The 25279-nt window shown below is 45.7% G+C and overlaps 1 long non-coding RNA gene across 1 annotated transcript; it reads left to right on the top strand.

Moving 5' to 3' along the window:
• The first annotated feature begins 19634 nt into the window (after positions 1–19634).
• On the top strand, positions 19635–24694 carry LOC120393087. The gene is made up of 3 exons (XR_005591900.1): positions 19635–19673; positions 24331–24468; positions 24674–24694. It is a non-coding gene; the product is annotated as an uncharacterized LOC120393087 (long non-coding RNA).
• The last annotated feature ends 585 nt before the right edge of the window (positions 24695–25279 follow it).

The following is a 25279-nucleotide window of genomic DNA, read 5'->3' as shown; positions in this document are numbered from 1 at the left end:
CTCCGGAGGCCCTGGAAAACTCCCACGGGGCCCAGGCCCCCGGAGCTTCTTCCGCTCCGGGTCTTTGGCGGCAATTTGGCGATGGGGGGTCCTTCCGCCCCGGGACCCACCGCTGAAGTACTGGGTCTTCGGCGGCAATTCCCCATCGCCAAAGACCTCAGACCCCCTGAATCCTCTGGGTGGCCCTGTGGCTCACATGCTGCTCAACAGCAGGACTTTAGTTCTTAAGGATTTGAATGTGTCCATTTGGGGGTTTGTGCTCGAAAGACACAAGATTGGAGGTTGTGGGGCATGCAGTACAATGGAGCAGAGTTCAGATGGGGAGGCAGGTGTCTGACTAGCTGGCAGGGGGAAGAAAGCTTGTGGGTTTCTCTAAAAAGGGGACTTGACGTTTTAGCTTTACTTCTAGATGAGCCAGTACTTGAGAGGTGCAAAGTGAAGGGTTGTTCGCATTTGGGGTCCTAGATTGGGACAATCTCTAGTCATTGGACCTGTTTCTTTTACTTGAAGGTGGAACTGAGTCCAATGCATGACTTTTCTCTCTATCTTTCTTCTGCCAGCAAGCTCAAACCATCTCTGACCATGGAGGAAAACCGTGAGCTCCTGGATCAGTGCTTCAAAAGTTTATTTCCCCTTCCTCCCTTGGAGATGACGAAAGAGGAAGGCGAGACAGCAGAGGATGCTCTGCATATACAAGTACGTGATGACAATTCTCCTCTGGCACCATCCACTGTATTTCTGCCCAGCAGGCACTGGGTGATGGCAGTCACACATGGCCTCCTGGCAAGGTTATGGTTAGCTTTCCCGCCCACACACACAAATGATCTGTGCTGAGCCTCACTCCTTCTCTTCTGGTTTCAGTCACTCACGTGAGGTCCTTGAAGCTCTTGGCAAGCTAATGGAGACATTGCTGGAGGAAGCACCAACCGCAGACTGGTTCCAGGAAATGTTTGATGAGTAGACCATTGAACCGTGGTGGAGATTGTTTCTTGTGTTACAGCAGGAAGAGACAGAGATTTAGGGGGTCAAGCTTCAGTTGTGGAGGAATTTTCCACAACGGAGTGAATTTTAGGGAGAAAGTACCAAATTCTTCCTGGGATAAGCGGGCATGTGCCCCATTGAAATCCACAGAAGCTGTGCGATTTTATGGCAGGGCTGGATTGGGACAAGGTTCTTACTGTTTCGTTTTGACGTAATGGAGCGGCAAGAAAATCACCACTGCAGTAGCCAAATCCAAGAGAACCAGTTGAAACTGATCACTTCTTCTAAGAGGAATTCATGAATATTGAGTTAAGCCCTGTGTATGGAAACTCATTCAGAGCAGACTTCCTGTTCCTCAGACATGAACAGAATATCGTGAAGAGCTGAGGGGTGGGGAGTTTGATGCACCTTCAGTATAAAAGTGAAGTTAAAAAAGGAGCTCGGCTGGGGAGACTTCTCTGCTCTTATTCAAATTAATAAAAAGAAATGCTCCTCTCTGTCATTTTGCCACTCAATGTGGGAGAAGTTGCCCAGGAAACAGACCACAGCAGCAGACATCAAACAGCATGCAATGTGCTAGACAGCTCCCATCAGACAGTCTACAGCAGACATCACATACACGGGCCCAGATTCATCTCTCATGTAACTCCTTTGGCTTCAATCGAGCTACAGTACACCAGAGGTGAATCTGGTCCCTGGGACTTGTATATCTAAGGGGCTCTTCCATTAGACATGTAATTCCTTTGCTACATGGAGGTCAGATGCGTTGGAGAGGAATTTTAGTGACAATTAAACCTGTTTAAGAGGAACTTTTAGGAGGGATTTTCTGGTACTAACTCTGTCCTTTCCCCTGCTCTACCAACAGCTCCTAAGGACATGGTTCAGTTCAGGGAAGGAGTGGGAGAGAGAAAGGGCCTTGCAGGCCAGCACCCAGCTGCTGACTGCCTATCTAGAGACAGTTCATAGCACAGTGAGTATAGCCGTACTCTTCCTTGAGCTGACTTCCCTGCTTACATCAGATCTGACACTCAACGCAAATGCATGAAAAATTCTTCCAGGACAGCAGCTAGGATCTCAAGGTGACTAACATCCCTCTACTTCCGTAAGAGAGAGGTTTACACAACATTGCTGTGACCACACTGCGGGCAGACTGCAAGAAGTAGAGGGAGACAACCCCCAAGCTGATGACTTATTCTATCATTAGATTCACCAAGTCAACCACAAAAGAGCTTCCACCCTAGTTAACAAGATGCCAAACACGGTCCCCTTTTGGCATTCCAGACCTTGGCTCCCATGTAAACATCCACGTCTTTGGAAGAGGGGGGAGGGATAACTGAGGGGTTTGAGCATTGGCCTGCTAAACGAAGATTGTAAGTTCAATCCTTGAGGGTGCCATTTAGGGAACTGGGGTAAAAATCTGTCTGGGGATTGGTCCTGCTTTGAGCCAGGGGTTGGATTAGATGACCTCCTGAGGTCCTTTCCAACCCTGACATTCTATGTCTAATATAGTGAGGGGTTCCTGGAAACCCGATTCACCATATGTGGGGTTCACTGATCATAAAGGACCAGTTGTTTATCCCTAGGTCAATGTGAATCTCAGGATTGCACAGAGCTTGGTTTCCTTGCTACATCAAGCAGGAGTCCTGGCTGCTCTGGTGTAAGTGGACCTGGATTTATTTGATGAACCTTGGTTTTCTCTTCTTCTGAGGTGGGTGCAGAGCCAGAGTCCACTACCTTCTGGGGTCTGGGGACACCTCTCTGCTTCCCTGAGGCTAGATTTAATTCCTGATCTTTATCGTCTGGACTCTGGTTCTTCTCTCAGTTTCTCATCCATATCCTCTTGTTTCTCCTTCTGGATTATTTAGGACATGAACCTAAAATTAACCTTCATCCACAATGTCATGGAGATTAGCCGTGCCATCTTGGAGACCAGAGACTCCCAGGAGTTCGGATTCTCAGACAAACTGGAGCCCTTGGCTACATGCTGGTGAGTGATTAGAGCTTTGAGGACTGGAAGTACAAGAGAGTTTGTTGTAATGTAATGAGACCGGTTTTCCAGGGAGATGATATTTTATCCATTGGCTGTGACTGTACTACTGCAGTCTCATGAGCTACCTGCACGGCACCCATAATGCTGGGTCCTCTCTGAGCTTGGCAGGGATGCTGACATATTGTGGGCTGTAACTGGAAGGAATGGCTTGTGTCTTGTGAGTTCTCTTTCTGTCCTCTGTATAGCCTGCAGATGGCCCTACGGTCCATTTCTGAGGCAGAGAGCCTGCTGGGCACGGTGTCTGTTTATTCCAGGTCTGGCATATAGCCCTGTTTCAGGTTGTGAGAGGAAGGCCTCTCTGCCTTTCAAATCCATTTCCCATTTTTGATGTCTCTATTCATGCATTTCAGGACTTCATTAAACAGGAACCACTGGATTCTCTGGCACCTGCAGTTTGCTACCAGGCAATTCTTGCCATTGGACATCTGAGGTAGGCTATTTTCTGCCATATTTCCTGGCACTGTGATGCCTTCTTATTTGTTAATTCATGAGTGTCAGGTAGGGAGCAGTTTAATGCTTGCAGGGTTTGGCTCACCAGGGCCTCCCGGGGGGCAAGTGCGGCAATTTGCCCCAGGCCCTGACTGCAGGGGCCCCACGACAGTTTTTCAGGCCCGTGGAGCGGGTCCTTCACCCGGAGGCCCTGAAAACTCCCCACGGGGCCCAGGCCCCGGAGCTTCTTCCGCCTCCGGGTCTTTGGCGGCACTTTGGCGGAGGGGGGTCCTTCCGCCCCGGGACCCGGCGCTGAAGTGCTGGGTCTTCGCAGCAATTCCGCTAAAAACCGCAGGCCCCTGAATCTCTGGGTGGCCCTGTGGCTCACATGCTGCTCACCAGCAGGACTTTAGTTCTTAAGGATTTGAATGTGTCCATTTGGGGTTTGTGCTCAAAGACACAAGATTCGCGGTTGTGGGGCATGCAGTACAATGGAGCAGAGTTCAGATGGGGAGGCAGGTGTCTGACTAGCTGGCAGGGGGAAGGAAGCTTGTGGGTTTCTCTAAAAGGGGGACTTGACATTTTAGCTTTACTTCTAGATGAGCCAGTACTTGAGAGGTGCAAAGTGAAGGGTTGTTCGCATTTGGGGTCCTAGATTGGGACAATCTCTAGTCATTGGACCCGCTTTTACTTGAAGGTGGAACTGAGTCCAATGCATGACTTTTCTCTCTATCTTTCCTCTGCCAGCAAGCTCAAACCATCTCTGACCATGGAGGAAAACCGTGAGCTCCTGGATCAGTGCTTCAACAGTTTATTTCCCCTTCCTCCCTTGGAGATGACGAAAGAGGAAGGCGAGACAGCAGAGGATGCTCTGCATATACAAGTACGTGATGACAATTCTCCTCTGGCACCATCCACTGTATTTCTGCCCAGCAGGCACTGGGTGATGGCAGTCACACATGGCCTCCCTGGCAAGGTTATGGTTAGCTTTCCCCGGCCCACACACACAAATGATCTGTGCTGAGCCTCACTCCTTCTCTTCTGGTTTCAGTCACTCTACGTGAGGTCCTTTGAAGCTCTTGGCAAGCTAATGGAGACATTGCTGGAGGAAGCACCAACCGCAGACTGGTTCCAGGAAATGTTTGATGTGAGTAGACCATTGAACCGTGGTGGAGATTGTTTCTGTGTTACAGCAGGAAGAGACAGAGATTTAGGGGGTCAAGCTTCAGTTGTGGAGGAATTTTCCACAACGGAGTGAATTTTAGGGAGAAAGTACCAAATTCTTCCTGGGATAAGCGGGCATGTGCCCCATTGAAATCCACGGAAGCTGTGCCATTTTATGCCAGGGCTGGATTGGGACCAGGTTCTTACAGTGTCGCTGACACTACTTGGAGCGGCAAGAAAATCACCACTGCAGTAGCCAAATCCAAGAGAACCAGTTGAAACTGATCACTTCTTCTAAGAGGAATTCATGAATATTGAGTTAAGCCCTGTGCATGGAAACTCATTCAGAGCAGACTTCCTGTTCCTCAGACATGAACAGAATATCGTGAAGAGCTGAGGGGTGGGGAGTTTGATGCACCTTCAGTATAAAAGTGAAGTTAAAAAAGGAGCTCGGCTTGGGGGACTTCTCTGCTCTTATTCAAATTAATGAAAGAAATGCTTCTCTGTCATTTTGCCACTCAATGTGGGAGAAGTTGCCCAGGAAACAGACCACAGCAGCAGACATCAAACAGCATGCAATGTGCTAGACAGCTCCCATCAGACAGTCTACAGCAGACATCACATACACGGGCCCAGATTCATCTCTCATGTAACTCCTTTGGCTTCAATTGAGCTACAGTACACCAGAGGTGAATCTGGTCCCTGGGACTTGTCTAATGGAAGAGCCCCTTAGATATAGGTGTAATTCCTTTGCTACATGGAGGTCAGATGCTTTGGAGAGGGATTTTAGTGACAATTAAACCTGTTTAAGAGGAACTTTAGGAGGGATTTTCTAGTACTAACTCTGTCCATTCCCTGCTCTACCAACAGCTCCTAAGGACATGGTTCAGTTCAGGAAGGAGTGGAGAGAGAAAGGGCCTTGCAGGCCAGCACCCAGCTGCTGACTGCCTATCAAGAGACAGTTCATAGCACAGTGAGTATAGCCGTACTCTTCCTTGAGCTGACTTCCCTGCTTACATCAGATCTGACACTCAACACAAATGCATGAAAAACTCTTCCAGGACAGCAGCTGGGGGGATCTCAAGGTGACTAACATCCCTCTGCTTCCGTAAGAGAGAGGGTTACACAACATTGCTGTGACCACACTGCGGGCAGACTGCAAGAAGTAGAGGGAGACAACCCCCAAGCTGATGGCTTATTCTATCATTAGATTCACCAAGTCAACCACAAAAGAGCTTCCACCCTAGTTAACAAGATGCCAAACATGGTCCCCTTTGGCATTCCAGACCTTGGCTCCCATGTAAACATCCACGTCTTGGAAGAGGGGGGAGGGATAGCTCAGGGGTTTGAGCATTGGCCTGCTAAACGAAGATTGTAAATTCAATCCTTGAGTAAAAATCTGTCTGGGGATTGGTCCTGCTTTGAGCCAGGGGTTGGACTAGATGACCTCCTGAGGTCCTTTCCAACCCTGACATTCTATGTCTAATATAGTGAGGGGTTACTGGAAACCTGATTCGCCATATGTGGGGTTCACTAATCATAAAGGACCAGATGCTTATCCCCAGGTCAATGTGAATCTCAGGTCTTTCCCAAATATCACACTGTCAGCCAATCCTTATTAACTAAATCTAAGATTTATTGTTAAAAGAAAGAAGAGAGTTACAAATGGTTAAAAGATCAATATCCAGACAAGTGACTTTCAATGTTCCTAGTTCAGGATCACAACAGTGATGGAATAAACTGCTGGTTTGTAAAAGTCTCTCTGGAATCTTCCCAACAGATCAGAATCCAAAGGCAGCTTAGATGTAAGGTCTGTTAGTTTTTCCAGGCATTTTCCAGGTTCTTCCAAATAATCATTTGGAAGATCTCTGTCCTATGGCTTACACTGTCCCTGTTCAACGTTTAAGCAGACTAGAGATGGTAGGATCAGGCCCGAGCCTTCTCTTTTATAGCTATTTTACCAGGCTGACAAGCCTACCTCACAGAAATTGTCACAGAAGGACCTTCCCCAAATGCAGATGGCCCGTTGTACTTTGCTTTGAAGATAATCTTCTATTTCCTGTGCATACACAGTAAACTAGTTACATTCATTCACATAAGGTAATTAGCTGATCTTCCATTATAACACAGATAGTTAAGCTGAAGATAATGTAGAAATGATTGATTTCCTGAAGTGTCTTACATCTTTGATTTTAAGGTTAACTGAACACCTTGCACACATAATTAAGGCAATTAAGCCATGAAAGGGAATTAGCATCTACAAGCTAATTTAGTTACATTGTGAAGTACATTCCGGGTACAAAATATATCGGAAGGACAGAACAGGTCGTGCAGGGGGAGGAGTGGCACTATATGTGAAAGAAAGTGTAGATTCAAATGAAGTAAAAATCTTAAGCGAATCCACATGTTCCATAGAATCTCTATGGATAGAAATTTCATGCTCTAATAAAAATATAACATTAGGGATCTATTATCGACCACTTGACCAGGACAGTAATACTGATGATGAAATGCTAAGGGAAATTAGAGAGGCTATCAAAATTAAGAACCCAATAATAGTGGGGGATTTCAATTATCCCCATATTGACTGGGAACATTTCACTTCAGGACGAAATGCAGAGATAAAATTTCTCGATACTTTAAATGACTGCTTCTTGGAGCAGCTGGTAAGGGAACCCACAAGGGGAGAGGCAACTCTAGACTTAATCCTGAGTGGAGCGCAGGCGCTGGTCCAAGAGGTAACTATAGCAGGACCGCTTGGAAATAGTGACCATAATACAATAACATTCAACATCCCTGTGGTGGGAAGAACACCTCAACAGCCCAATACTGTGGCATTTAATTTCAAAAGGGGGAACTATACAAAAATGAGGGGGTTAGTTAAACAAAAGTTAAAAGGTAGAGTGACTAAAGTGAAATCCCTGCAAGTTGCGTGGGCCCTTTTTAAAGACACCATAATAGAGGCCCAACTTCAATGTATACCCCAAATTAAGAAAAACAGTAAAAGAACTAAGAAAGAGCCACTGTGGCTTAACAACCATGTAAAAGAAGCAGTGAGAGATAAAAAGACTTCCTTTAAACAGTGGAAGTCAAATCCTAGTGAGGCAAATAGAAAGGAGCACAAACACTGCCAACTTAAGTGCAAGAGTGTAATAAGAAAAGCCAAAGAGGAGTTTGAAGAACGCTAGTCAAAACTCCAAAGGTAATAACAAAATGTTTTTAAGTACATCAGAAGCAGGAAGCCAGCTAAACAACCAGTGGGGCCCCTTGACGATCAAAATACAAAAGGAGCGCTAAAGATGATAAAGTCATTATGAGAAACTAAATGGATTCTTTGCTTCGGTCTTCACGGCTGAGGATGTTAGGGAGATTCCCAAACCTGACCTGACTTTTGTAGGTGACAAATCTGAGGAACTGTCACAGATTGAAGTGTCACTAGAGGAGGTTTTGGAATTAATTGATAAACTCAACATTAACAAGTCACCGGGACCAGATGGCATTCACCCAAGAGTTCTAAAAGAACTCAAATGTGAAGTTGCGGAACTATTAACTAAGGTTTGTAACCTGTCCTTTAAATCGGCTTCGGTACCCAATGATTGGAAGTTAGCGAATGTAACGCCAATATTTTAAAAGGGCTCTAGAGGTGATCCTGGCCATTACAGACCGGTAAGTCTAACGTCAGTACCGGGCAAATTAGTTGAAACAATAGTTAAGAATAAAATTGTCAGACACATAGAAAAACATAAATTATTGAGCAGTAGTCAACCTGGTTTCTGTAAAGGGAAATCGTGTCTTACTAATCTATTAGAGTTCTTTGAAGGGGTCAACAAACATGTGGACAAGGGGGATCCGGTGGACATAGTGTACTTAGATTTCCAGAAAGCCTTTGACAAGGTCCCTCACCAAAGGCTCTTACGTAAATTACGCTGTCATGGGATAAAAGGGAAGGTCCTTTCATGGATAGAGAACTGGTTAAAAGACAGGGAACAAAGGGTAGGAATTAATGGTAAATTCTCAGAATGGAGAGGGGTAACTAGTGGTGTTCCGCAAGGGTCAGTCTTAGGACCAAACCTATTCAATTTATTCATAAATGATCTGGAGAAAGGGGTAAACAGTGAGGTGGCAAAGTTTGCAGATGATACTAAACTGCTCAAGATAGTTAAGACCAAAGCAGACTGTGAAGAACTTCAAAAAGATCTCACAAAACTAAGTGATTGGGCAACAAAATGGCAAATGAAATTTAATGTGGAGAAATGTAAAGTAATGCACATTGAAAAATAACCCCAACTATACATACAGTATGATGGGGGCTAATTTAGCTACAACGAGTCAGGAAAAGATCTTGGAGTCATTGTGAATAGTTCTCTGAAGATGTTCACGCAGTGTGCAGAGGCGGTCAAAAAGCAAACAGGCTGTTAGGAATCATTAGAAAGGGGATAGAAAATAAGACTGAGAATATATTATTGACCTTGTATAAATCCATGGTACACCCACATCTTGAATACTGTGTACAGATGTGGTCTCCTCACCTCAAAAAAGATATTCTAGCACTAGAAAAGGTTCAGAAAAGGGCAACTAAAATGATTAGAGGTTTAGAGAGGGTCCCATACGAGGAAAGATTAAAGAGGCTAGGACTCTTCAGCTTGGAAAAGAGAAGACTAAGGGGGGATATGATAGAGGTATATAAAATCATGAGTGGTGTGGAGAAAGTGGATAAGGAAAAGCTATTTACTTATTCCCATAATACAAGAACTAGGGGTCACCAAATGAAATTAATAGGCAGCAGGTTTAAAACAAATAAAAGGAAGTTCTTCTTCACGCAGCGCACAGTCAACTTGTGGAACTCCTTACCTGAGGAGGTTGTGAAGGCTAGGACTATAACAATTTTTAAAAGGGAACTGGATAAATTCATGGTGGCTAAGTCTATAAATGGCTATTAGCCAGGATGGGTAAGAATGGTGTCCCTAACCTCTGTTCTGGGAGGATGAAGATGGATGGCAGGAGGAAGATCACTTGATCGTTGCCTGTTAGGTTCACTCCTCTGGGGCACCTGGCAGTGGCCACTGTCGGTAGACAGATACTGGGCTAGATGGACCTTTGGTCTGACCTGCACGCCGCTCTTATATTCTTATGTTCTTATGTTCTAACCGGGTATAGATAATCACAGACAAATACACTTAGCATCTTTTGTTCATTTTTGAATGAGTTGATGATTGCTAGTCTAATACATCTCTTTGAAATTCACATGCAAGTGAACTGTCTTGATACAGCAGAAGTGCCTCTTGTTAAGTTATTATGGGTCATACACAGGTTGACCGGTCTGCCAGTGTCACAAATGCATTCTTGGTTCTTATGCTCCCAGGATGCTAAAGCTGAATTTCTATGTAATCAGCTAAGAACATAAACCATAAGAGTGGCTATCCTGGATCCCCCAGAAGAATGGTTCATCTACCTAGTATCCTGTCTTCTGACAGTGGTGGGTGCCAGATGCATCAGAGGGAATGAACAGAACAAGGCAATTGTCAAGTGAACCATCCCCTGTTGGACAGTCCCAGCCCCAGCGTCTGGCAGTCAGAGGTTTAGAGACATCCAGATCATGGGATTGCATCCCTGACCATGTTAGCTAATAGCCAGAGATGGACCTATCCTCCGTTAACTCATCTAATTCTTTTTTGAACCCAGTTATACTTTTGGCCTTCACAACATCTCCCTGGCAATGAGTTGCACAGGTTGACTGCATTGTGTGAAAAAATGCTTCCTTTTTTTTGTTTTAAACCTGCTGCCTATTAATTTCATTGGGTGACCCCTTGTTCCTGTGTTATGAAGGGCTAAATAACACTTCCTTATTGACTTTCTACACCAGTCATGATTTGATAGATCTCTATCATAGTCCCTCTTAGTTGTCTCTTTCCTAGCTGAAAAGTCCCTGTCTTTTTAATCTCTCCTGTACGAGAAGTTGTCCCATATGCCTAATAATTTTGTTACTCGTCTCTGTATTTCTTCCCATTCTAACATATCTTTTGTGAGATGAGATGAGCAAAACTGCACTCAGTATTCAAGGTGTGGGGGTACTGTAGATTTCTATAGTGGCATAATGATATTTACTGCCTTATTATCGATCCGCTTCCTAATGGTTCCTAACATGTTGTTAGCGTTTTTGACGGCATGTGGAGCAGATGCTTTCAGAGAACTGTACACAATGACCCTGAGGTCTCTTCTTTGAGAGATAACAGCTAATTTAGACCCCATCTGTTTGTATGTACAATTGGAATTATATTTTCCAATGTGCGTTACCCAGTTCAGTACAGGAATCAGAGGCACAATGTTACCAGATGTGCCTACTTTGGGGAGGCTCATTAATTAGGGTCACTCTTCTGTGCGGGGAGGCGGTTCTGTAATTCTATTAATGTGTTGCTTATGTCACTTGTGTGTTCTACTCCTTCCTTCCACAAGTCCCCTCCCAATGGAGCTTTCCTGCAGGACTAGGTTCCCCAGGGCTAATAACTAGAACTAGATGAACATGCGCACACACTAGCAGAGCAAGTCAATCAGCTGATCCCCTCATATGTCCCTGTGTTCAGTGGGCTGGGTTAAGCAGCACTGTCAAGCTGGTACCCTTATGCGCCCCTGGTCTCAACAGGCTGGGTTCAGCAGCACTTTCAGCTGCTCCCCCCCCCCACTTATGTGCCGCAAGTTGAACACATTCCTATCACACTTTCACATTACAATTGTACTGGTAGTAACCCACTTGAGGAGCAAACCCCACAGTATTTTTGGGCACTACAGGGATCTTTAGCTTAGGTACAAGAAGTGTTGCTGCACAGTAAATGGGGGAAGCTAAAAACACAAAAGAGTAAAATTCAGAGAGAGAGAGAGAGAGAGAGAGAGAGAGAAGCAACCAGCTGAACCATAACAGTTATTGATTGAATCATAGTGATAACCACACCAGGAGGGCTAAACAAACGTAACAGCTACATTTTAAAGGTTAATACCTGAGGTAGGAAAGAAAACAGAGAGAGAGAGATGGATTTCACCCGCTCCATGAGACTTGAACTGGTCGGGGTTCCCAGGTGATGGTGGTAGCTCAGGGTCCTGAGTGCTGGAGACAGGCAGAGCCCCCAGCACGATCAGTCAGGAGATGGAATCCTGGTGGAACTGATGCAGAGTTTGGGTCTATACATCAGAACCCTTACCTGGGCATAGGTAGGGGTTTTGTAGAGAAAATACAATGGTTGAAGGGAGAACACTAGATTTGTTTATGGGTAAACTGATGGCTCAAGGGTTTTCTTTAGGCTAGACAATAGGAGCTGATCACTCTTGGCTATGGGTGTTGTTTTCTTCCAGGGAGCTCACAAGGCAACTAGGCTGCTTCAGTATTTTGGGATATGAGTCAAAGATTTATTACTAGAATTGGTCTGATAATTGCTGAGCGGGTGTGTGCAGGCGTAGGTTCATTAGCATCTGGAGCAGGGATTCCATGATTTAATGCGTCCCTGCTTTCTGGTCCCAGAGTTCAGTGCAGTTCTCTGTTCTTCATTCTGTATGCTAATCCCTATACCATCTTTCATGCAGTTGAGGCTAGGAGTTGTCTCTGATCTTCATTCTGTATGCAAATGGAGATGTCTTAATCTTGTCACCCTTGTCAGGAGGTGTCTAGGTGGGTCTCCACAAACCCTTCATTGTTCTCTGCAAGCCTTTTCTCTGATCGGTTTTGGTTCAAACAGAGACGGGGGTTGGGGTGTTCTTCATGAGTCACACAAGCTAGATACTGTGCCCTGGTCCCCCAAAAACACAGAGCTGACTGGTATCAACAATAAAGATGGCAAGTGAAGTCTAGTACAGCTGGAGAATGTTCATTCTTCATTCTTTTTTAATTAGACTCAGGAAACTTTTAATCAGTTTGGATCTCTGATTGGAGCAATAGCACCATACAGCTGTGATTCACTGGCCACGTCTCGTCAGTGGGTGGTTGACTGTATCAGCTGCCTTCTCAGTATACAAGGTGAGGAGACCATTAGCAGGTATAAGTAATTCTTCCCCATTAGCAGGTATAAGTAATTCTTCACCTTCTTCCACTGTTGTATTGTCCATTTTTCTGCCTGTCTAGTTCTTTCTGTCCTGTCTGTTGGCACTTAGATAACAGAGTGGTGGGCATCTTGTAAATACCTCATTAGAAGAGACAATTATGATGTGTAAAGAGTGTGGCACACTTCTGGGAACTGTACAAATAATAAATGGTCTGCACCAGGTAGATAACTGCTCAGTTCCTTAGGGCTTCTCTACATCTAAGGAGAATTAATCCAAATGAACTAAAGGTGTAAATTTTAAAGTGGCATTAAACACGTGTGGATGCTCTATTTCTGAATTAAAATGGCCCTTCTTAATTTTAGTGAATTACATGAATTAAACTAACCTGAAAAAAGGCCCTTTAATTCTAAATAAGTGTGTCCCCAGAGGTGTTTAATGAAGTTTAACTAATGCAGTTTGAAAATGAATTTGGATTAGCTTTCTTGACTATCTCCATGTAGACAAGCCCTTGGTACTAAACATTTTCATTCTCTTTACCCTGCCACTGGCTGTATTGAGGGGTTTCCTGACTAATTCTTTAAACAAAAGTTCTTGCAGCAGCCTCTGTCATGAGCATTCAAAGCTATTGGAGTAAGTGTAGGCCATTCTCCCTTTGTGAAGAGTGGGACAGGGTAGGTAACCTATGGCACGGGTGCCAAGGCGGCACTCGAGCTGATTTTCAGTGGCACTCACACTGCCCAGGTCCTGGCCACCAGTCCGGCTCTGCATTTTAATTTAATTTTAAATGAAGCTTCTAAACATTTAAAAAACCTTAGTTACTTTACATACAACCATAGTTTAGTTATATATTATAGACTTATAGAACGAGACCTTCTCAAAACGTTAAAATGTCTTACTGGCACGCGAAACCTTAAATTCGAGTGAATAAATGAAGACTCGGCACAGCACTTCTGAAAGGTTGCCGACCCCTGGAGTAGGACGTTCTTTTCACCTAATGGGATAGATCTTGGTTGTCATTTAAGGCCATTTCCAATTAGGGCGACCAGACAGCAAATGTGAAACTCATGCAGGACGGGGGTGGGGGGTAATATGAGTCTATATAAGAAAAAGACCCCAAAATCAGGACTGTACCTATAAAATCGGAACATCTGGTCACCCTATTTCTAATTATTATTAATCAGTCCTAAAAACAGTGTTGGTGATTCAGAAACAGAATAAGGGACTCCAGTCTTTGACTGTACAACATAGAAATCCCAGCATTGTTTAGAAGTGATGGATGAGCCTGGGTTTCCTGCCGAAGGTTTTGTCCAGCCCCATCTCTTTTACAATGAGAGTTTGGTGGAGGGATTCACCTCTACATTGGAACGTCACATCTACCTGCATGAGTTGTACTTGAATATGAGATTAGATGTAAATACTGAGAGCAGAGATGCTACTGAAACCAGACACCCCCAGAAAGCTGCTCCAAGCTGAAGACGGTGCTTGTTCAACCCTGTATCAGTCACAAGAACATACCACTACTGTTAACTTTCAGACATTTAGGTGTAATCCTGACTCCATTATAGTCAACAGGAGTTTTGCCATTGACTTTAATGGGGCCAAGATTTTACACTGTGCTAATAACAGCCTAGCACATGGATCCTTCTGTATGAATGTCCATGCAGTAGAGGTTCAGTTTCATTAGTTGTTACAGTACTTTTTCTCCTTTCTCCACTCCAGGCCAGCCCATGAACCTGGGGTCAGCGGAGGAGGAGCTGAGATGTCTCCGTGACGAACTAACAACAGCTCCAGACCCTGAGGCTTTGTTTCAGGCATCTTCCAAAATGGCCAGGTAACTGACTCAAAAACTTGTGCAGATGTTCTAGTGACCAGGCACCTTCATTTTACATTTACGCTTTCATGATGCCTTTCCATACTTGGAGCAAGCTGTGGGCCATGTAAATCCAGATTCCACAGAATGTTGCACGGCATGAAAATGCGCATGCAGATGTGCACACATGTACCTATCCCGCTATCCATGAGAAAAACTCTGTTAGTGGAACATCAAGCTGAGAACCCATCCAGTCTTCATTCTGTCACCTTGTGGGTTTGCCTTAGCCTATATTTGTGAGCATGCCTCTCTTTGACTTCATTTTATATGTTGTAAAAGATGCAGTGTATATACAAACTGGAAACTTATCTCCTGCATATCCAGTACAATGTTGTGCTAATTGTGCAACAGAGGCTTTGCCTCGAACCTGATCTCATTAGTGTAGAATACAAAATGTAGTATATAGACCATGGAGAGAATTTTAATCCCAAATGGCTAGTTGGACATAGGCTAATTAACAAATTGTTAATTAATCAGAGGTAGCCGTGTTAGTCTGCAACTGTAAAAGCAGCAAAGAGTCCTGTGGCACCTTATAGACTAACAGACGTATTGAGCATGAGCTTTGTGGGTGAATACCCACTTCGTCGGATGCAATTTGCGGATGCATAGATCTTTTTACATAGAGAGATTAGGCCTCCATTTTTACAATTGCTGGAGCCAAACATCATTGCAGTCTCTCCTGTTTTTGATTTGTTCCCAGGTTGTTAGTGAGTACTTTTCCCAGAACAGGCCACAGACTTTATTGAGGCCACAGTGGAAGGTATGCTGTCTGCCAGCCCCACCTGTGCCATGGCAGCTGGACTGTGGATAAAGATCATCCTAAAGGAGTGTGGAGATGCCATGCTGGGCCAGGTAAAACGGGAAACTGGAGAGGTTTTCTGCCTAAACTCTAGGCTTTTAGATCTTTGCCCTCATGTGTAATTAACAAAAATCTTGCTGTTTCTCCCCTGACGTAGAGTCGATTCCATCTCTGTTCCCACCCTAAACTAGGCAATGGCAGAATCAATAGCAATAGACAGAGAAAATCGAAGGGAAAAAGGAAGATGGTTGGTTATTTATTTGTCTGGCTTGTTGCCACAGTATTCAGCCAAGAAAGGCTTGAAAAACAGACTCTGGGGAAAAGACAAGAAGACAGAATGACCGGCACTTGGAGGCATCCACTTCTTAGGAGGCCTATGGCTAAGGGCTACCTGGATAAAAATAGCCCTGTAGTCATTCCCAGTGAGTCTGGAGCCTGGGCTCTGAGACCCACCCTCTTGCCAGGTTTCAGAGCCTGGGCTCCAGCCCGAGCAGGAACAGCTACACTTTTAGCCACATAGTGCAAGCCCCTGAGGCCCAGGTTGACCTGAGCTCTGAAACTCACTGCTGTGGGATTTTTTGGTGTGTAGACGCATCTTTAAGAATAGAAGGTGGGAGGGAGAAAACTATAGTGTCTTGGGATCCACTATTTATATGCCTTATTCTGGAGCCCAGTGCGTTAGGGCTAGATGAAAGGAGCACTCCAAAATCTTCTATCAAGGCTGGTGAAAGGCCTCAGGACAGGGAACCTAGCAGAACTGCCACGTTTGCACAGTGTTTTGAAGATGTGAAGGGCTGGCATGAATATGAGAGGTCGTCACCTGTTCATAGTCCCAGGCATTTGCACACTGTGTTTAAAGCACTTGCATATTTTGTGCATGTGGTTGTTTATGATCTGTGCATCTTTTGAGGCAAATGGTCGGATTTGGCTGCTCAAATCACAGCTGCAAAATCTGGGCAAGCAAAGCCTTCTTTTGTGCATGGCAGGTGGTTTATTTAATGCCTAGCTGGGCACCATCACATTAAATTACCTGGTATGTACAGGGAAATCCCGCTCAGGGGCGGCCCCAGGCCTCAGCATGCAAAGCGCATGCTTGAAGCGGCACGCCGCGGGGGGCGCTCTGCCGGTCGCCTGTGGGAGGTCCACCGGAGCCACGGGACCAGCGGACCCTCCGCAGGCACGTCTGCGGGAAGTCCACTGGAGCTGCAGGACTGGCAACCGCAGAGCGCCCCGCTGCGTGCCACCATGCTTGGGGTGGCGAAATGGCTAGAGCTGCCCTGATCCCGCTATAATGCGCCCGCACAAAGCGAATTTGGCTATAACGCACCAGTGCGTGGCTCCGGCCGCCCAGGCCAAAAAAAAAAAAAAAGTGGCTGCAGTGCCGCAGAAGCGCAAAAATAAATAAATAAATAAAGGCCGGAGTGCCGTGGAAGAGCAAAAGAGTAAAAAAAAAAACAGAGAGAGAGGCTTTGTGAAGGAGAGTGGCTGAGCGCTCTGTGAGGGAAAGCAAAATTGAATGTGCCTTCCCACTGCCTCTTCCCACCTGCCCCGCTCACCCTTTTGGTGAGAAGAGCCACTCTCTCTCCCGGCTGCTTCTCGCTCTTCCTCTGCCGTTGCGCCCTGCTCTCCCAAGTGTTTCCTCTCTCCCTGCATGGCTGAGAGCCCCGCTGCTGAGCTCCACCCTTTCAGTTACTGCTGTGGGCAGTTCGCAAATGAAAGTAGTTTTCTGCCCAAGAGAAATTGACCAGCTTGAAAATGGTAGACCGCTATACCACGACCCGCATTTAGCGCAATCCCATTTTTTGGACCCCGATCATCGTGGTTATAGTGGGGTTTCGCTGTATGTGTGTGTCAGTGTTAATTTACAGCCAAGTGTGGGCAATTGTTGTGGTTAAAGTTACTGGACATATTTGAACATTTGTTTCTTGAGGAATTTCTAAAAGCAGCAAATGGCTAAATAAAGGTTTTGATTCTGCAGAATGAATGGAGAGAAAGAAAAAGGGACGTTTCTTTCTGGTTTTGTTCCTTCCAGGTGCCAGCTATCCTGAATATAATATATAGCCACGTGCCTACTATCCAGGAGGGCAGCTGAGGCAATTCCTGCTGGAGGCAGTGTCTATTCTAGCTCACCATCACCTAGAGGCAGTGCTCTCCAGCCTCCTAAGAAAAACGCCTGCCCGATGGACAGGTATATACCACTACCTATTGCATTCATCTTGGTAAAACATGGATCCCACAGCTTACTGGGAGATGTAGGGCTTTATTTAAGCAGCAGACATTTGGGATAATTCCTGATAGTTAATAGCCTGGTCTTTCTCCAGAAGGTCCAAGAGCATGTTAAGGTGGGTGTGGAGAGAAATTAAGTGTCATTCTGTTTCCATTAATTCATAACTGCTTTGACATCCTAAAGACCTAACTTTACTGGTATAACTGGAGTGTATTGTTGGAAACATCTACTTCTGGAGCCAGCCCTGCTAGAGGGCTTTGCTGCCCCAAGCAGCAAAAAGGAAAAACAAGCTGCGATCACGATCTGCAGCTCTACCACCGCCAGCTTCAGTCTTGGCGGCAATTCAGCTGCTGGTCCTTCGCCTCTGAGAAGGTGAGGGACCAGCCGCCAATTGCCGCCGAAGACCCAGACATGCCGCCTCACCATTGGCCCCAAGCAGCTGCTTGCTGGGCTGGTGCCTGGAACCGCCTGGCTCTCTAGACACCTGAATTGACCTCACTTGGGAAATTAGCAGTGGCTGGTGATTTCCTGGTAGCATGACAGCTTCAAGTCCAATCCCTGGCTGATTACAAAGAATAGGGCCAATATTGTCATCAGACTGCCGCTGGTATCAGTGAGGGTTTGGCTGCTAGAATAGAGTTGCCATCCTTGGGACTTAAAACTGGACTGGAAGCAGATCCATCATTTCATTTAAGATTCCTAACTGATAACTCAGTTATCAGTGCTGGAATCTAAGACGACACGAACGCCATAGTGGGTCAGACCAAAGATCCATCTAGCCCAGTATCTTGTCTTCCGACAGTGGCCAGTGCCACATGCCCCAGAGGGAATGAACAGAGCAGGTAAATGTCAAATGATCCATCCCTTCTTGCCCAGTCCCAGCTTCTGGCAAACAGAGGGTAGGAACACCCTTTGTGAAGGGGACCTAGGATGGCCATGAATATTCGTTCTCGTAATTGTATGTCCAGTTAGTAGGAATGTGGCTTTTCTTTCATCAACTTGCCTTCCAAACCCTGGATCTTTGGGAGCCACATGCTCATGAGTCCATGTTTCCTGGGAAGTAGGAAAACAGGAACTGAGGTTGGCGCTCTGTGTCCTGTGCTTCGGAAGCTAGTATTAATGGTTAGGCTGCAGTAAGACTAGGTCACTTAACCTAGTTCTGTAACTGGAAACTCAATATTTAAACAAGAGGCGCGTTAGAGGAGGACAGTGCTCCTAACTTTATCATCATAGGCAAGGAGAAAATTTGGTCTTTACTTAAATAGGACGCATTCAGTCTGAGCCACAAAAGTGTCCAGGGGTCACATGTAACTTCTATTAAATTGCAGTGACACCACTGAGCTGTGGAGATCTCTGGGGGGAGACCCCTTGCTTGCCACTCGAGTCCTACAGGTCCTAATGGACAAAATAAAGACTTCAACAAGCCAAGAAGGAAGCGTCACCTCAGAGACTGATACTGACAGGCATTTGGCAGCTGCTGAACCTCTCAGTAAGTTAGATGACAGACACGCCTTTCAGGCTTTCCTCTGTCCTGTGACAATCCTGCTGATAGGAAGCTAGAAGTGTGGAAGAATATTGCTGTGTGGGCACTTCTCCTCTGATGTACAGTTTCCCTGAGTCCAGCTCTGCTGTCTGCGGAACAAATACAGCAGTTTTAGAGTACATGGCTGATTTACTTAACATCTGGCAATTAGAAAGTCTTTGAACCAGGTTTCTCACAGTGCTTTGCAAATATTCCTTAGGACTCACAATATGCCTTGGTAGGTCAAACACATTTTTATAGATGTGAGAAACTGAGCCACGAGTTAAGGGAGTTGCTTGCAGTCATTCAAGTTACTGGCAGAAGTGAAAATTCAGTACAGCAGATATCAGAAGGGAGAGAGGGTGTGATGGTGTTGGGAGGAGATCTCATTTTTACCATGCTCTCCTTTCAGGCAACATGTGCCATCTCTGAGGTGGTGTCAGCACTGCAGTCAGCGAAGCTGTGGGAGAGCTGCTCCCAGAGCTGTTTCCTATTCTCCTGCAGCAGGTCAGCGAACCTTAGGACAAAAGATGCCTTTGCCAGTGAGAAGCAGCCAGAGGCTATTCGAAAAGACCAACAACATACTGAGGACAACCCTTGCCGGTAATTAGAAGGAAGGGAGAGAAACAAAGAAATTTCCAATAGAGTTGTGTGACACTCCCCAGGAGTTCCCAAGGTTATGAGGCACTTTACCTCATAGAGTGCCCTTAGAGTGAAGAAATCTTGTCTGTGTCTGCTGTGGGTTAGTTCCTAAAATGACCAGGCTCTGGCAAAACAAGCACTGCCATCCAGGCCTCCTCAGACCCCAGTCTCTTTGTACAGGTTAGTGATAGGGACACACAACCCCGAGTCTTCTGACCATTCCGTATAGTGTCCAGACCTTTATCCACTGAACACTCCACAGAATTACAGGCCTGCTGTTCCGAATGGAACAGTACACACCAGTTTATTACTTCTACTTTAGACTCTATACTTTATTACTTATACTCTATAGTGCAAAACACACAGCACTTAGCTGTATTTATAGTGCAAACAAGAGCAGAGATGATCAAAGAACAGAGATTCCAGTGATAGTGAGTAAGAATGCAAGCCAAAATGGTTACATGTATAATGAAATCATAACATGCTCTTAGAGACTAAACTTAACCACCAGGTTAACCTCCTGTCTAAAGATGTTTCTCACCCAACATTCTCAACCAAGCCTGATAGCGACCAGCTGTCCGTCTCGCTGTCCATCTACTTCCTAAGTGAAAGATGCCAGGGTGTCGTCTTTGCCCCCAAATATACTAGAGCAAACCTTTGAGGTGTACCCCAAAATTGGGTCCCCACCCTATCTACTTCCTGTTACTTTTCTTTCTTTGAAGTTCTCACAGTCCTTCTGAACTGAATGTGAACCCTACATGCTTAATTTACATGTAAACAAACAGATGGAGAAACATTTCTTGCCTGAAAGAAAACCATTTTTCACCTTTCCTGGTGACTAGTCCCTAGACACAGATCATAAGAATGTAATTTTTCAATGTACAGACATGGCTCTTTACACAGCATCTGTAGATGTGTTCCACAATGATATTGGTGACATGAGCTTTTATTTGAGACTCATATGGCAATCTTTTAGTGAACTAGAATGTACATAGCAGACCCCTCAGCACCCACTCTGTGCCCCTCACCAGTTAACACTAAGAGATTCCTGAGTCATCAGTGGACTTCAGCTCTGGTAGCCCATTAATGTACATTTCCCACCAATTTCACAACAGTTTCTATTATTGTTGTGTTTCTTTATTCCGTGCCAACAAGGCGCTCAGATTACAGACTTCCTGGTTTTATAATGTCTCTGACTTTTCCTAGGAAACCAGGATCTAAACTCTGTTCACGGATGGGCAGCAGGTATAAAATAAACATAAGGGAGTACAACTTCACACAACACATGGTCAACCTGTGGAACTCATTGCCAAGGGATGGTGTGAAGGCCAGAAGTATAACTGGGTTAAAAAAAGAATTAGATAAGTTCATGGAGGACAGGTCCATCAGTGGCTATTAGGCAAGATGGTCAGGGATGCAACCCCAAGCTCTGGGTATCCATAGGCTTCTGACCACCAGAAGCTGAGATTGGACAACAGAGATTGGATCACTTCAGGATTGCCCTGTTCTGTGCATTTCTTCTGAAGAAGCTGGCATTGACCACTCTTGGAAGACAGTATACTGGACTAGATGGACCATTTGACTGACCCAGTAAGGCTGATCTTATACAGTGGCCACAGTGAGTCAGGTTTTCAAGCATGGGTGCCTAAGGTTTGTCCACAAAACTTGAATTTGTTCCCATGGATGGGTACCTAGCTATGTGATTGCTGGCGCTGCAGACACAAGTGTCTATTCTGCTCATGCTGTTGGCCCATGCACAGGCCAGTTTTAGGTACCTCTATGTGACGTGGGTGGTATGCTGTGCCCCAGCCTCTTCCATGAACACAGACTGCTCTGAGTCCTCCAAAGTGCTCTAGGGATGCCTGCTCCTGAGATCCTGCTGGTAAGGGCTCTGATGACTGTTTGACCCCAATGGATGATCTTAAGTCACCTTTACTCTTGACTTTTGTTTTCTTTCTCCTCCCTCTTGTCTCTCAGGGGACTTCTCCGTCCTCACCTTCTCTGTGGCTTGTACTTTCGCGTCTAGGTTCCTCCAGCCCCTTTACATATATTTCCTCTTTACCTGGCCCTGCAGGTTTTACTTCCACCCTCATGGGCCTCACATGCCTTGGTGTCCCTGTTAGAAAGGGATCCCAGTCCATGCCCAGGAGAAGGCAGTGGGGCAATCCATCCACTACCCCTACATGTTTCTGCCTAAACTTCCCCTTGATTTCCAGAGTCACCTCTGCCATTGGGCAGAATTTATTATCCCCATGTACATATTCAGTTTTGATCCTACCTCTGGGAAGTATCCAGTGGGGTTTCACTAACTCCTGCCTGATCAGCAAACAGGATGAAGCTGTGTCCATTATTCCCTTTGGTGGCTCCTCCCTACCCATACCGATATGGTAGGTACTTTCCTTTTTCTTCCCTGCCTGGGAGTCTTGTCCCAGCCACAAACTGTGCAAACCCACAGCCCATTTTTAGGACAGTCTCTTTTTAGCTGTCCTTCATGTCCATGTCGGAAGCACACTGTAGGTCAAGCTCACTACAGTTCCTTGAGGCTCTTTCCTCTTCTTCTTGCTGCCCTTCCCAGCTGAAGGCACTCTGCTCCTTCTCAAATCTAGCCCCTTAAACCACTGACTCACTCTGGGAATGTCCGCCTGCAAATTCCTCTCTGTATCTTTAATCATGGGTCCAGATTAACTGGCTGGTGCCATGTAACCCATACTACAGTATGCTCAGGGTGACTCTGAAGAAACTTCAGAATCATGCAGTCCATGATCTCCCCACAGTTTGAGTATCTGGCCTTACCAATGAGTGGCCCAGTCTTACAATTTCTATGCAAATACACAGAGGTCTAATCCTCAATCCATCTTTCAACTCTCCATTTCTGGCAGTACTTTTCCGTGGACAGGCCCCACCTTGTCCAGCATGGCTGCCTTAATCATGTCCTAATCTCTTGCCCGCTAATCACTAAGAGCCAATATATGCTTCCCGTTAAATGGGGTGTCCGTCGAAAGGCCCACATTGTTCTGTCTTTGTGAGGTCTCACCGCTGCTCCTTTAGAGTAACCAAAACCAGATCAGGGTTGTTCGCAGGTCCCATTTTACAGAGTCTGATCTCCTGTGCCTGGTTTCCATTTCCTGTCACAGGACTCGCTTGAACTTTGGAGGAGTTGTTGCCAGACCTGGGCTTGTTCCCGTATAAATTCCTGAAGGCTCTTTTGCTGTTAAACCTACCAGGCAAGCAAAGGCTGTTTTTCTGCCTAGTGTGATTGTTGGAAGGTCTGTGGGGTCTTCTACACCAGCAGTTCTCAACCGGCCGGTTTTAGGGGGTCTGCCAAGCAGGGCTGGCAGTAGACTAGCTGGGGCTTAAGGCAGAAAGCTGAAGCTCTGAGCCCAGCCAGGCTGGAGCCCTGAGGCCCAGCACCTGCACTAAAGCCCCGAGCCCCTGCACCCTGTGGAGTTAAAATCTAGAGCCAGGAGCCCCAAACTCTGATTCCTAGCAGGGCCTGGAGGCGGGAGTGGGCCATGGAGTATTTATAGCTTGTTGAGGTGAGAGGCTCAGAAGCAGAAAGGTTGTGAACCCCTGTTCTAGACATCTCTTTGCTGCTTTACCACCCATTTCAGTGTGTTCCCTCCATCCCCCACACAGCCAAATCTCTACCCCGGCTTCTCCAGCAGGCTCTCTATTTGCATAGATAACAGGGAAATCCCTGATGAGCCCCAGCTGTGACAGAGAGGTGTTGCACATTTTCTACAAACACAGACCACGTTGAGACTGCCTTGCTTGTAAACACCAACGTGAAGTCTATTTAATCCCCCTATCAACACATAGCACCTTTATCTTGTATCTCAACTTTCTAAACTCTTCTCCAAAATGGGGGGTAAGCTGTTTCCACTCAGAGAGCTCACTTTGTCAGTCTCTCCCAGCTTTTTGTCTTTCTGTTTCTCTTTGGGTGACCAAACAGCAAATGTGAAAAATCAGGACACGGGGTTGGGAGTAATAGGCACCTGTATAAGATAAAGCCCCAAATATCGGGCTATCTGGTCACCCAAGTTTCTTTCTCTGTCTGTTCCCAAAGGGCTCCTGCCCATGTCCTTTTATACAGTTTCCTGTTAATGGAATGATTGGTTCCATGACTCACTAGCCCCAATCTGACCTCGTAATCAGCTACACACTCTGTCCAATCAGGCTTTCTGTAAGGAACTGAATTAGTACTAATAGTGACCAGAGTGCTGACTCAAGTGCATACCCTCAGCACTCTGTCACATCATATCTGGAGATACAACCCCAAAATATCCACTAGTGATCACCACATTCTATGCCCCCCAGTTTTTGGGTCCTGATCGTGTATCTTTTTTATATCCTTGTACTCTGCTAGTATCCATACTCCTTGCAGAAAGTGAAAAATGACTGCAAAATTTTGTCCCTAGCAAAACTAGTTATATGAGATGTATGAGACAGAAACATACCTCCTGGCATCAAGTCCTTCCAGGGACACTGGTGTCCAGGATATTGCCAGTGGATGAACTGTCGATGAACAGCAGACCTGACAAGTAACCTGGGCTTCCTGACTCTGTTCAGGCTGCACCTTCCTACTGATTGCTGCAGTTCTGTGCCTCTCTTTCCCCAGGTTTTCTGTCCAAGCGTTAGAATCTGTGCTTTCTAAAGCTGGGAATGAGAGACTGGTGAGAGTGCTCAGGACGCAGAAAACATGGATTCTGCTTGAAAACCCCCAGACTCACCATGAGGGAGTGTGTCTGCTGGTGAGGTAAGAGATCTAAGAGGCATGATTTTATCCTTGGGAATCAGTAGCAAATAGAGTGGCTGAGAGGGAACCTCCAGTTTATAGCTTTGTGGGGGGTGCCTGGGTGGAAACACACAGCTCCCACCCATAGATATCAGAGCTGTCTGCTCAGAGCAGCTGAGTTTTTGAAGTGTGCAATCGACCCCATAAGCGGTTTTTTGCCTTCCAGTGGTCTGCTAAGATTTGGACTAGTAACACTTGAGATCATCCAGAGCCTCCTCCCCTGGGTGAATTCCCCAATGGAAAACTTCAGAGTCACCGGCACAGCTTTCCTTGCCCAGGTAAGACACAGGGCTCCGAAGAGCAGTTTCACCATTAGACCATTGTCTGTTTGCCTTTCTTTTAAGGAGTTGTACAGTTCAGTTCATAGGAGTAACTGTCATTTTAGATAGTAGACTGGTTCCCCCTTTATATGGAAACCTGACAAGGAGCTTCATTCTACCTTTCGGAGTCATTCTCTCGCTGATATTTGTATTGCTGTCATTGCCTATACTAGCTATACAACCACAGGCGCTGGCTGAGAGAGATACAGACAGAGTTTGAAGTACTGGACCTCTTCTGCCAAGTCCCAGTGCTGATACTAACCAACAGCTCCTGGTTTTGGTTTCACTCAGCAGATCTTCGGAATGAACCTAGTGTCCTAATACTATAAAACAAGCAACATACAAATACATTCACATCTGTCTTAGGTTCTCATGACGATTGTATCTGAGTACCTCAAAACTCTGTAATGTATGTATGTATCCCCACAACACTCCTGGGAGGTAGGGAAGCA

Source organism: Mauremys reevesii, unplaced genomic scaffold, assembly GCF_016161935.1.
Source record: "Mauremys reevesii isolate NIE-2019 unplaced genomic scaffold, ASM1616193v1 Contig144, whole genome shotgun sequence".
NCBI classification, from domain to species: domain Eukaryota; kingdom Metazoa; phylum Chordata; order Testudines; family Geoemydidae; genus Mauremys; species Mauremys reevesii.
The sequence above is the reverse complement of the archived record's forward strand: the minus strand, read 5'-3'. Positions and strand labels throughout refer to the sequence as shown.